At 44.8% G+C, this 9727-nt stretch overlaps 1 long non-coding RNA gene across 1 annotated transcript; it reads left to right on the top strand.

The window, feature by feature from the left end:
* Positions 1 to 7905: 7905 nt before the first annotated feature.
* LOC141987055 (uncharacterized) lies at positions 7906 to 9432 on the top strand. The gene is made up of 3 exons (XR_012639430.1): positions 7906 to 7938; positions 8455 to 8521; positions 9284 to 9432. It is a non-coding gene; the product is annotated as an uncharacterized LOC141987055 (long non-coding RNA).
* Positions 9433 to 9727: the final 295 nt, after the last annotated feature.

The following is a 9727-nucleotide window of genomic DNA, read 5'->3' as shown; positions in this document are numbered from 1 at the left end:
ATTTTTATAAGACGTATTTTCATCCAGATATGGTGCTTTGTCAAAGCCAAAACATGTAGCAGAGATATACTGGTTTCAACACTTTTGTCAGGAAGGTTTCTGAGGACCAGGGCTCTCTGGTCACCAGAGAGAGAGAGAGAGAGAGAGAGAGACATCCAAATTGAAAACCTGAGTTGTCAATCCAAAATGGTCATTTTTGACCCAATGCCATTGCACAAAAATGTTCAGAAGGTTTTGTTTTTATTCAAATGTGTAACACAAATGTTTAAAGCCTCAAACAAAACAGAATTGTTGTCCTGGGGCCAGCTCCAGATATCATAAAGGGGGCTACCCTCACTTTGGGTCTCTCGCTGCCAGTGCCATGCAGATAATTAATAATAAGGGCAAAAAAAGGTTTGTAGTGGTAGCATTGAGGAAGAAAGGACAGACTATAGAGATGATGTGAAGGACAGTTTGACAGCCTTCCCTCTTTGTGTATTAAATTAAATTTGTCTCCCACTATCTTATCCACCAATTTCCCACTATAAATATTTCGCTCAGTTGTAGTTCAAAATAACTAAGATACAAGCAAACCTTAGAGACTAACCAATTTATTTGAGCATAAGCTTTCGTGAGCTACAGCTCACTTCATGCTCAAATAAATTGGTTAGTCTCTAAGGTGCCACTAGTACTCCTTTTCTTTTTGCGAATACAGACTAACACGGCTGCTACTATGAAACAAGCAAACCTGTTATATTTGATGGGTGTGGGGCTGAAAAATCCATGTGGAGCTCAACAGTTTTCTTTGAACTGGAAATTACATAAAACTCAGCAATTTAGGTTGAATTTCACTGTGAAGTTTTTTGATTCATTCAAATCTGAAACTCAAGGTATGTGAAATGGAATGGAAAATTCCTTGTGAGTGGATGCCACTATCCTGCACGGCTGTAGCCTATAACAATTAATCAATGTGCAATAAAATCAATTAATCAACAATTAATCAATATACAATAAAAAACAACAATTAATCAATGTGCAATAAAAAAAGCAATGCGCCACCAAATATTGAATACTGCTAGGATTAGACCTGAATGGTACAGCATTTTTTCTATGAATACGCAACCACGCTTCTTAATTCCCCTTGGCTGTGTTCATGCCCCTTTTGAGTTCGTTGTCTATGAACATTTGAGTGATTGAGTAGCAAACCTCTTCATTATTTAGGGAATAGATTAAGCCCTTGGACACACCCTGAGTAAAGGACAGTATATAAACTGCAGCATGCCAGGAATCACTGTGCCGCATTGATGCATCTCTGAGATACCTCCTTCCTGTGCGCATCTCTTGTATTGGGTCCTGGAGTGGTACAACCTTTATAGGGAGCAACATATCTCTCATGCATAGTGGCTCTACCCACCCTCCTCACCTTACTGGAGAGGAAATATTGGGCACAAACTCACTGTCCCCATGGCATGTGAGAAGGTCTTTACGGTGTTGGGTTGGGTGACAAAGGGTAATTATTGCTCAGTACAGCCATGGAATGCTAGGGCACAAACCAGCCCCTTAAAAATAGCTGCTTGGATCAAATATAGGTTATCAAAACGTTCACCCAAAGCTTTAACAGACTCCTTAGATGAGTCTATTTTATTTATTTATTTTAAATTCAAAATGGATTGGTATCTACCCAGTCAGGAAAGTGGTCAGAATTTTCAAATTTTGAACTTGATCAAATTTCAGATTTGGGGGGAACAAACCAAAAAAATGGCTAACTTGCCCTCCTGACCAGCCCTAGTTTGGATAACTTTATAAAAGAAAAACATACTAAACTGCTGGTCACCACTATACCATCTTCCTCACTCCTGGAAGTGACGTCAGGGAGTGAAATCCTCCACCCCTTGACCTGCCGCTGCTCTCTGGCAGATGCTTATGGGGTAGCAGGACTGCGGTTATCTCTTGGTGCATTTTGCTCTAGGGGCTGTTTGATAAGCCTTATATCTGGCTGGAGCCTTATATCTGGCAGTCCATTTTAGGGCTAATTTCCCGTTGGTAATTGCGAACCTTACTCCCCTTGGCTTAAGGAGGCATTAGCCTCCATTCTAATTTTCATTCTTTTTTCTGATTCGTACATTCATGATGCCGTCAAAGTATGAACAGAAAAATAGGGATGGGGTGCCATTGGAAAAAATGTTAAGTGACATTCTTATGATGGCACAACTGTCCAGCACAAGGAGCATTTCCCTGGAGCTACAATCCCTGACATGTTTTCCCTTAACTATTATACACCACTCTAAGTAGTTTGGTTGAGAAAGGCAATCATTTTCTTCCAAATCTGTTACTATACACAGTCCTGATTTTGAACTAATTCATACAGCCGCCCATACTCTTGATGCTTAACTTGACATTGCTAATAATAAAATCACCCATATTGAAACTCAGCTGGAAACCATAGACAAGTATCTTGCACGTGTGGAGAAAAACATTTTGACTTGCTAACAATGAATGGAAGTACCAAAATTCTAACTGGTGTCTTAAAGATAATATCTTGTTATATTGGGAAATAGAGAATCTAGACAATTTCAACAAAGCCTCTCATATTTTATAAAAGCTCTGATGTCTGCATGTATGCCTTTTGATAACTGGGGGACCTAACTAAAGCTTTGATCCTGAAGTGAATTCTGCATGGAATCTTGACTTCAGCTGGGCTCCAGGTGAGTGCAGGAGTTTGCCTCTGTAAAGCTCATTATAATATCCGGGCTTTATTAAATTCTTAGCAAGAATTTGGCATTCCTTGTAAGATTTTTCAGGATACCCAATAAAGATTCCAGGCGAGAGCCTCAGCCAATGCAAACCTGACTTAAGTGAAGCTATGGTGATTGATACCAGCTGAGGATCAATACCACTATCTAAATCTTCAGACAAATTTCCTCTTTCCATTGTTGCTATAATAGAAGTATTTATGCCTTCTTATGATAGAGATCTTGTGTTGCAGTTAGTCTGGAAAAAACTGAAATTTTATATATAATAAAATCCAGACCTATCCGAAGCTGCACACGCTCAGTGTGAAAATGGGTTTGCTTAAGGCTTGAGATTTGATGCTCTCAGCTTCCACGCTCCCATTTGCTTCCTTGCCAAGCTTAGATTAAATCACAGATCAAAAGCATTATAGATTGTTTGTTTGTTTTGACTATGATGATGGGAAAATGTTTTTGGCTTCTTCAATTAAGAATAGGGCAGTTAGCCGCATTAATTCTAATAATGGTCCCCATCTCCATCTGACAGATTAGCATCTATTTCATGATTGCTATTGTGTTGATCAGAGCAAGATCAACTATTTTAAGAGATTTATTTTATAAATGTTAATTTTTTAAAGTAAATGTCTAATTATTTCCCCTTTTATTAGCCCTCAAGATGTTTTGTTTGTTTGGGGACTTCTTTGTAGATAAAATATATTTATGGATTTCTGATACTTATTTGTATACAAACTTTACATTCTGTCATTGGTTGAGAATTAAATGTCATAATAATCCTGAAATGATAAACATTTTTACAAAAGCAAAATATTTCATATGGTTGTGCCTAGACTCTGCAGTTGATTTTGGTCTTCTATCAAGAAGGACCAAAGTAAATGATCTTACTTACAGCAGCATATAAATTGCAGTAGCTATTCACAAAAAAGTTAATTAGGGATGGAGCTTTCCCCATGACTCTAGTACATCCTCATGCTTGTTAGCTTATCAGACCCACTTCTTATTTTTATAGCAATTTGCGTGTGTGTAGAGATGAAATGCCTGTACATTGCCTTTCTGTAAACTGCACAACTTGTTACTGACACCATGTGGCGATTACTTAGTGTTTCCCAACCCCACAAGGATAAAGAGGCTAGAGCTGATCAGAAAATGGCATTTCTGTTCTCCAGGAAAGTCAGACTTGAAAAAAAAAAATCCTGAATCAATACAAAAAATTACAATATCAAAATCTCCCAAACGATAGAAAACTAGAAAAAATTGATTCTGAAATATTGCAATGTTTCATTTCAATATTGCCAAATTGTTTCTTCTAGATAATGTCATAATGTTGAGTTTCAATAAGGTAAAAAAAATAGTAATTTCAATAACATTTAAATAATATATTAAAATTATTACAATATAAAAGTTTAAATAAACGTAAACTAAATGTTTCAACATTAAAAAACTGATAAAAAACTGACAAAGCCGTAACACATGATTTGAAATATTTCCTGTTGAAAATCTCATTGAAATTGACATATTCCATGACATTGAAAATGCACTTTTGCAAAATTGAAAACAGAAAACTGTTATGTAGAAAAATGTTTAACTCGTTCTAAAAGTAGACAAGGAAGATAAAGGATACCTTTTCTTGGACCAAAAGAATATTTTTAAATATACCAAGCTTTAGTTCAAAGAGTTTTTTCTGGAAATTTTGATAGATTTTACAAAAATGGTTCGGCCCAATAAAAACGATCATTACTCTGGCTGCTTCTTCCTCCAGAACAAGCTTGATCACAAATATCTTCCTGCCTCATATGAATAAGGCAACAGAATATATCCAATGCTGTCTTCCTGCTACTATACAGTAAAACCTAGAGAACAACATACGCTGTTGGAGAGTTGCTGTCAGATGGTGATTCAGGACTGGCGTGTGCTTTTGAGTCTAACTAAAGGATCAAAGCAGGAAAAGGGGTAAGCTATTTGAATGCGGGGCTAGATCTCAGTGCACACAAAAGGGCGGGGATATCTAAATATGGCAATGTTAATTCAAGGAATTATTGTTTACAGTAATGCCCACAGGCTTCAATAAGGGATTTGGGCATCATTGGGCAAATGTATAATAAAGATATGGTCACTGCCTTAGACAGCTTACAGTCTAAGCAAGAGACCACAAAAGATACAACAAACAGACAGGGGGGAACAGAGAATAATAGGGATACAGTTATGATGAGTGTGATAAGCAGCAATCTCAGCACAGCAGTTGCATAGTCTGGCCAAGTTTTTCATAGGCATTGTGGCAAAGGAGGGTTTTAAGAAGAGATCTGAAGTAAGGTAACATGGTGGCACTGCACAATTTCCAGATGCATACAGGGCAACAAGGGAAAAGTGCTGAGTTCTTGCAAGACTTTTTGACTAGTGGGCAACAAAGTCTGGCATCACTGAATGGAAGTAGATGTTGATGGCTTTATACCCGATACAAGGTGATAGACAAATCAAGGCTAAGCCACAAAGGGAAGACAAGTAACATGGACATACATTCTTTTAGCCACAAGTATGCATCTTTATTGGACTAATACAATAGCCCACAAGGCACTGAAGACATTAAAGAGCATCTTCTTCATACGTCCATGTAGGATTCATAAAGGTTTATGCGCTTGGCAACATTCAGGGCACACCCGGAGTGTTGTGTAGGAGTAGTGCACACACAGCTCCTTTCAAGGGCATCAACCTTGGAATCTCGCCAAGATGATATGAACCATGGGAAGCCTCCCAGGACTGGGCTCAAGGCCCGAGAGCAAGGAATGCGGTAGATAGAAATTGGTAAATAAGAATGCTAAACAAAGCCAGTGTATTCCTTTTATCTGTTGGAGAATGTAATGCGCGGGGGGAGAGAGAGAATAAAGGGGAAGGTGGAAAGCTGACAGGCAGAAGTCGGTTAGCAGAGACCAGCCTGCTTGCTTGCTAAAAGCTGTGTTCTGTCTTGTCATTGAACCGCCACAACTGGCGCCCAAACGTGGGGCCCTCAGCACTCACCTCGCCCGGCAAGGGTTTCAGACGCGTCACTCATCCGCCTCGTGGATCCCGGTGAGTATTTTTCGTTGTGGTAAGTATGGGAAGCTCCCTCTCTGCTTTGCAAGTGCAACACCGCAATGAGCTACAGTATTTGCTGCGTAAGGCTCAGCATGACTGCCCCACTCGAGAACTCACTCTCCTGCTACAGGAGGTGAATGCCCAATGCCCATGGTACCCTGAAGCCGGAACCCTTAAGCTAGCGGACTGGGAGCGGTTGGGCCAGACATTGCACGAAGAGCCTCGGGCACCCGTGCAGGCTTTACATGCCTGGCACCTCTGTCGCGATGCGATACTGCGTGTCGCCTCAGACAGGCCCTCCCTCGCGAGGCTGGTGATCTCGCCACGCCCGTCCGCTCCTGCAGCCATCCCCCCTCCTACCGATGCAACACACTGTGTCACCTCAGAAAGGCCCTCTCCCGCGCCAACAGAGGGGCTGCCGATCCCGCCACCCCCGTCCGCTCCTGCAACCATCCCTCCCCCCTGCTTCGCCCCCAGTGCCTCTATTACCACTGCCTCCCTGGCCTTCCCCACCGGAGCCGGTGTGTGATCGCCCTCCTCCCGTGGGGCCCCATGCTCCGGGGCCCCCCGGGGGGTCGTCTGCGTCTGCTCAGAGGCTTTCGCTGGTGCAACAAATGGTTCACGCAGCGAGGACTCGCTCAGATCTTACAGCAGAGAAGCTGGCTGATCTGGTCTCAGTTTGTCCTGTGACCTGGCAGGATGATGGCCAGGGCAACCAGGTTGCAGACTGGGTCAGTTTGCCTTACTCGGTGATCAGAGAGGTAAAGAAAGCGATTCGCGAGTTCGGCCTGACTAGCACGTATGTGCGTGGTCTCATTGAAGGGCTAGGTAGTGGGTACTCCCTGATCCCTGAAGACTGGAAGGCGCTGTTGCGCATGATGCTGACGCCCAGTCAGTATGTTATTTGGCTTAGTGAGTATCGGCAGATGGCGGAACGCCAAGCCCAGGTATATAGAGAGCAAGGTATCATTTATGAGCACTTGGCAGGGGAGGGCCAGTTTGCTACCGTTCAGCTGCAGTCTCAACTCCCTCAGGCCGTCTTCCCCATTATTTCCACCTGCGCCCAGCATGCTTTCCGGAAGGTCCCGGATTCAGGCAGACCTACTAAAAGCTTTGCCAGTATCCGTCAGGGTGCATCAGAGTCCTTTATGGATTTTACCAACAGATTGCAGGAGGCTATCCTCCGACAGGTGGATAACCCTGCGGCAGCTCAGGAGATCCTGTTAAAAATGGCGGTTGAAAATGCGAACGAGGATTGCCGCCGTGCTCTCCAGGCTGCACAAGCCTCTGGCATTTTAGAGCTCTCAGACATGCTACGGGCGTGCCAAAACATCGGAACCCAAGCACATAAGGCTGGAGTTCTGGCTGCCGCCCTGCGAAAAACCGGGAAGGAGGGGAAGCGTTGTTACCGCTGTGGTAAGGAGGGTCACTTTCAGCGGGAGTGCCGCTCATCGACGGCGCCCGCCCGCCCCTCAAAGAAGTGCCCCAAGTGTCGGAAGGGCTATCACTGGGCTAATCAGTGTCGTAGCGGGTCGGGAAACCGCACAACGGGTCCCCCCCGAACCCAGGGCCAAACGGGGGTGTTTCCCACTCAGACAACTGTTCCTCTGCCTTACAATCCATAGATTCCATGAGGGCGGCGACTGCCGGAAGTGCAGGGCTTGATTTGATTATGCAGGAGGACGCTGATTTTCAGTTGCCGGGGGAGGTCTGCGCCATACCTACGCAGGTGACGGGACCTCTCCCTGCCGGATTTGTGGGTCTGGTTCTCCCTCGCTCACACGCTGGGAAACAGGGTTTTTTTGTCATCCCAGGAGTCATCGATGCTGATTACACTGGTGTTATTAAGGTTCAGGTGTGGACCCATCTTCCGCAATCGCTCCCGCGTGGACGGTCAATTGCACAATTGATTTTAGTCCCCTATCAGGTGCCAGCCGCCGAGGATCGAACCCGGGGCAGAAGCGGCTTTGGATCAACGTTGTCTCACTCACTGTCTCACAGCACGTCCTCTCCACTTGTTGCTCTAACAATGTCAGTCCGCCCCTCAAAACCTCAGTTAACACTTCTCTTAAATGATGTTCCTTTTACAGGGCTGGTGGACACTGGAGCTGACGTTACGGTGATTCGTGATCCGGAGTGGCCGGTCGGTTGGCCAACAGTTCCTTCTAAAGAGTTGTGGGGGATCGGGGGTAGCAAACCCGGGCGCCAAAGTTTGTCTTGGGTCACGGTCTCTAAACCAGGAGGCTGTGCCCTTGCTACAATCCGCCCTTTTGTACTCCCTGTCCACCTCAATATTTGGGGCCGTGATTTACTTACAAAGCTGGACACCACCCTCGATATTAATATCTGATGGCTCTCCACATCGAGGTGTAGTCACCTGTCAATCAGGTGACCCCCCTCGTTGGCATTCTCGTTTTACACTGCCTCAGCGTTCCGCGCAGCGTTCAGAACTGGCTGCTGTTATTTTAGCCTTTCAACTTTTTGCTGATTGTCCCTTTAATTTAATTGTTGACACCCATTATGTTTATCAAGTAATTGATCATTTACCCCTTGCCCTTATTACCCCTCAGGTTGATGCGGACCTCCTTCGTCTGTTTTTGTCTTTGCAATATCTTATCTCCACTCGTAATTTCCCTTATTTTGTTGCTCATATTTGCAGTCATACCCCTCTGCCTGGGCTACTCATTGAAGGCAATGCGCGCGCCGATCGCGCGTTACGTGGTCAGGTAAATTCTCTTTTTTTTGACCCCATTGAAAGCCATGCCTTTTTTCATCAGTCTGCCTCTGTTTTGGCCCGGCAGTTTCACATTCCTGCTGATCATGCACGTTCCATTGTTCGTTCCTGCCCACACTGTGCCGCTGCTGCCCCTACCTTTTTTTATGCCGTTAACCCCAGAGGTACCGCAGCGAATCAGCTGTGGCAAATGGATGTCACTCACGTGCCACAATTCTGCCCCTATTCATTTTTACATGTTTTCATTGATACCTATTCGGGGTTCCTTTGGGCGACCCCACAGCGTGGGGAAGCCACTCCCAAAGTTATTCACCATTTGCTAGCCTGTTTTGCTGTTATGGGTCACCCGAGCCAGAAAAAAACGGATAATGCCCCAGCCTATTGCTCCACAGCACTTTTCACCTTTTGTGCCCAATGGGACGTCCGTCTCAGACACGGGATCCCTTATAATTCCACAGGCCAAGCTATTGTTGAACGTGCAAATCGCATGCTAAAAATCTTGCTCGACAAACAATTAAAACAAGGGGAGCTGCGTCTCCGAATCTTAGGAGACATTCAGCAACAACTGCATATCCTTTTGTTTACTTTAAATAATTTAACGCTGAACGCAGATCAGCAGACCCCCGCGGATCGGCATTTTCACAAATGGAAAGACCGCGTGTCTATTACCGTCAGCTGCCTGATCCGCAGTGGCTGGGCCCAGTACCTCTAATCACTTGGGGTCGGGGATATGCTGCTGCGTCTCTCCCTGCAGGACCGTTGTGGGTTCCAGCCCGGTGTGTGCGACCGACACTGAAACAGCATGGCATGGCACCAGGGGCTGTCGAACCCCATACCAGACTTTCAGCTGACCTTGGAGGAGACCGCGGCGCCTCCCGGATCGACAACGGCGGGACGGAAACGGAGGAGGCGTAGCATCCCAAGCCGGCCCGTGACATGGGGAGCAGTAATAGCATTGGTCGCTGCGGCTCAACGAAGACTGGCAGCAAACCAACAGCCAGAGACTCCTGAGACTCTGTTTGTGGCAATTCTCGCCCAAATTATTGCTAATTCTGTACTGATTGTATGCCTTTTGTGCCTGCTATTTCCTGGAGGGGTTGACTCGGGAGCGCTTTCTTCATTACGGGCCCGAATGACATATAACCTATGGGAAAGATTGGCTTCAATAGCAAATGTTACCCACTTTTGTTTATTTGAT

The sequence above is a fragment of the Natator depressus genome, chromosome 5 (assembly GCF_965152275.1).
Source record: "Natator depressus isolate rNatDep1 chromosome 5, rNatDep2.hap1, whole genome shotgun sequence".
Classification (NCBI taxonomy): domain Eukaryota; kingdom Metazoa; phylum Chordata; order Testudines; family Cheloniidae; genus Natator; species Natator depressus.
Note: the sequence above shows the minus strand (reverse complement) of the source record. Positions and strands in the feature narration are given on the sequence as shown.